We start from the raw sequence: 4,657 nt of genomic DNA on the forward strand, positions 1-4,657 counted from the left end.
TTTCATAACTGTAATACGGTGTGGTGAAGGAACAACAAACTGTTTGAAAATGTAATTGCTACTTACCTTCGGAGACTGAAAATATCGGAACAAAAGACCATCTTCAATGACAAACCAAGACACATTCTGTTGTCCTGTGAACTTCCTAACACCTGTCTTTGCGTATTCCCGATATTTATCCAGTAAAGCGTCCTCATTTTGTGCAACTATCATATCATCTACTGACGTGAAATTGTCTGTGATACTAGTTACCTTTAACGTTTTGTCCTTTCCCTTTTTCTTATGTACTTGACCTCTTGTCTGTACAGCTGAGCCTTCCACCAAGTCATGTGTATCGTTTTCCTCAACTTCGTTATTTCTACGGGTGTCCCACTTTGGATCAGGGTCCAAGGGATCTCTGGCACCTTTTATGTTACCTATGATTAAACCATAGACTGGGTTGTTCATACATAGAGCTTTGACCTTACCTGATATGAACGGTGTATGTATGTTGATGTACGCCTCGGGAACTTTCCGGACAGTCCCGTCGATGAGTACACATTCGCCACTCCGCCCTGTCAGTTGGTCTTTAGGTACGAGGCTAGTTTTCACCACAACTCCTGTGCATCCACTGTCTCGCAGAACTTCCACAGGATGATTACCTACATACCCATCTGAAATTGGCATATTATGACAAACACGACAAGCTCCACCAATGACCGGTAACATATGCCCACAACGTAACGTAACTTGATTGTCTTGTATGCAACAGTCTTTCAATTTATCTGCCAAAATGCACAAAGAACCTACATGTTTACCTGAATCAATAGATTGGTTTGCTTGTTGATGCTCACTCTCAACATCAACTTTCTGGTGCTGTGATTATGCAAATCGGGAAGTAGCCTTTGATGAAGGACCAGAGCTTAGCATCGCTGCGCTTTTGTAAGTCTGAGAACGATTTCCTTTCTTCAACCTGTCAAAACAATCTTTAGCGATGTGGCCAGATCTACCACACTCGTAACACTTTCTATCATTCTTACCTGAACTTGAGAAAGGTTTCTTTTGAAACGTTGTTGACGTTGACCTCACATCATTGGTCGCTACTTGATAATTTGTGCGATCGTAAGAAAATGAAGAAGTGCCGTGCGCTTCAATAAATTGCTCTGCTAACCGCGTCATTTCTTTAACATCTTTCGGGTGACGTTCTCGTAAGAAAGTAACTAAAATCTTACTAAAACTTGAAATAAATTGTTCACGCAGCATAAGATCTCTTAAGCCATCAAACGTTGATGGGGATTTCGCAAGTTCCATCCATCTTTTCAGATAATTGTCTAAACGCGCGAAAAACTGAGGAGGGTTCTCACCTTTTTTCTGGTTTACAACCTCTGAATTTCTCGCGGAAACCTTCTTCGGACATTCTAAATCTCTGAAGCAATGAACACTTGAGCTTATCATAATCAAATGCATCACCAGGAGATAAACGAGAGTAAACCTCAAGAACAGTACCTGTAAGCAAAGCACTAAGATTTATTGACCATGTATCCTTAGACCACTTAGCATTTTCTGCAAACCTTTGTAGATAAGCGTCAATACAGTCTCTTTGATCATTAAAGGGAGGAAGTTTGGGCATCTTGGCACGATTTTGAACAGACACCTCAGGGGACATGGGGGTACTTTGATGCTTAGCACTAACTTCTAATGCCAATTCCTCTGCTTTAACTCTCTCTAACTGAATTTGTTTTTCTAACAATGCCAAATGATTGCTTGATTCTTTCATTTGCATCTCCATGCTCAACTCTTTTTCTTTTCTCTTTGCCTCTTGCTCACATTGTACTATCTGCAAATCTAGTTCCTTCTCTTCTCTCTTCGCCTCTCGTTCCTTTGCTCTCTCTTCTCTCAATAATTTATCTTCTTCAACTCTTCTTTCTGATCTTTCTTTTTCTCTAACATAATCCAACAACTGATCTCCGTGCAGACCTAACTTATGCCCAATCTCCACTAATTTCTCTAACTCTTTCTCCATTTTCAAAGTTCAGTTAAACAGCGTAAGGATATTTTGATTTAAAATATTTCCATCCCGGACGAGCCCCCAATTGTCACAATTTGTGATAAATGGCATGGAAATAAACCCTCGCTGCAACCAAGCTTTGAAAAAGAACAAAGAGTATGTGCAAACAAAAGTTTATTATAGTGCTCAAAACAATAAATACACACGCCGAACATACACACACACAACACTCACACAAATACAAAAAAAAACCTAAACAAAAAAAAAATATAATAAACAAAAACAAGAGGCCCTCGGGCCTTATAGGTCACCTGAGTATCATGTATCAACTTTCCAGTGATTATATTTGGTTCGTGTTTTTATCCAAAAGCCATGAAATTCACAAATTTTGAAAGAGGCACCATTGCTTATCAAAGGGCAAATTTCAAAGCATTAATTCATTTTTAGTCAAAGTACCCCCCTGGTACCCCTGACCCCGCAGCCCTGAGAAATTATCTATTTTGAAAGAGGCCCCTTTCTTCATTATAAGGCCAGCACTTTTTTATGTTAAGATTTAGTTATGAAGATGAGAATAAAAAAAGTCCCGAAGGAGAAGGAAATAAATTTTTTTTGATATAATCAATTATTAACATTGGTACATTCTTTTTTATGCTATCCTAATAGGCTCCTTACCACTGGATACATAATGCTTACAAATAGGAAAGTAGAACATTTAATTGCTTATTTCATCATCCGCCAGTTTGGGCCAATTACATAAATTTTGTGATGTTGATCAAAATATATTTCAAACTATCTTCATTTCTTTAACATGTGTTATAATGAATGTGTAGACATTGTTCTAAAATTTACTTGATGCCTAAAATTATAATTCCTATCATAAAACAGACAGGGAGTATTGGGGAGTAGGGTCAACATTTTTTTTTCAATTAAGTGTAAAATAATTTTTCTGGTTGATACAAATGATACTACATGCCTGTATATATTTGTATATTCTTGCCTTTCAATATTTGAATTTTTTTTTTATTTCTTCAGGTTATTGTTTATTTCTTCCTCAAATTTGAATTCACTTCTCCCATAGTTTTATTCATTAACCTGATGCATAAGCAACCCTTTTCTGAGGAATGATGCTTAGACTGTAAGCTATAATAGATACCTAAACAATGTCCCTGGCAATATGCAATAGCTATCACGGGCAGTTAAAAACCTGGGGCTGGGGGAGGAAAATAATTTACAGTTACTTTTGAAACGAATACATAATAATCTCACCATCATGTCATTGTGCAACAAAGTCGTCAGCATTTTATTTGTCTTTTGAACGGGTGAAACGTTTTGAATGGCACTCTTATCGATGAATTTTACACTAAACCAAGCTCTTCTCAGATCCTAAAACCGGAAGTGCGAGTTCGTAAATTTGAAATCTCGATCCCGACTCAAATTTGACATGGGAAAGAAAAAAATGTTTTATTTTTTTTCTGAACATTCAAAACCTTGAGCGGAGGGTTTAAAAAACTAAAAAAAAATAAATCCTGGCCTTAAATATGTAATTAGATCATTAGCATATTAACCAGGGGCAAAGGATAAGATGTTCAAAGAATTCATGCATTTCCCTATATAATCATTAGAGCCCCACCCCCCTTTAAACAAGAACCCCTGACCCTGGGGCCATAAAATTCACAACTTTGGTAGAGGCACACTTGCTTATCATAACTATGTACTTAATTTGTTTATTTAATACCCAGGAGCAGAGAAGAAGATTTTCAAAGAATTCATGTATTTTCACTATATAATCAATAGAGCCCCGCCCTAACACCAGAACCCCTGACCCTGGGGCCATAAAATTCACAATTTTGGTAGAGGCACTCTTGTACTTAGTTGGTTTATTTTATACCCAGGAGCAGAGAAGAAGATTTTCAAAGAAATAATGCATTTTCACTACCTACTTACCTAGCCCCACCCTTACACTATAACCCCTGACCCTAAGGCCATGAATTTCACAATTTTGGTAGAGGACTCATTGCTGATTACAATCATGGAAACAGTTTGCCTGCTTGTTGTCCAGGAGTAAAGAAGAAGATTTTTAAAGATTGCATTAATTTTAGTGGTTTTGGCCCCACCCCTCAGGCCCCAGGGGGGCAGGGATCATGAAATTCACAATTTTTGTTCCCCTTCACCCATAGATAGTTTGTGCCAAATTTGGTTGAAATTGGTTCAGTGGTTTCAGAGAAGAAGATGAAAATGTTGAAATGTTAACGCACGACACACGACGACGGACGAAAACGGATAGCAATAGGTCACCTGAGTTTACTCAGATGACCTAAAATTGATAATAGTGTCTATATACCGACTAAAATATTGTCAAACCAGACCAGACGAATGTTTCCTTGACACGTGCGCAAATCCGTAGATCTTGCTACAAATGTGACCCCAAGACGTTACCGTATTGTTCGTTCTGTTCGTGTATACACACACTGACACAGTCGTTGGTTTATGTTATCGTTGGTACTCAGTCCACATCGACCGTCAACGTCTTAGTACGTAGGATTTCTTCCAACGCTGTAGTAACGACACCCTATAACGTCACACTTACGTTACTTGTATTCACAGCTGGTTGAGCTGGTCACCTATAATAACAAATTATTTCAAAGTCTGGGTTTCCATAGTCAGTAATAA

The sequence above is a fragment of the Saccostrea cucullata genome, unplaced genomic scaffold (assembly GCF_032062105.1).
Source record: "Saccostrea cucullata isolate Sc308-1 unplaced genomic scaffold, CSIRO_AGI_Scuc_v1 ctg6856, whole genome shotgun sequence".
NCBI classification, from domain to species: Eukaryota; Metazoa; Mollusca; class Bivalvia; order Ostreida; family Ostreidae; genus Saccostrea; species Saccostrea cuccullata.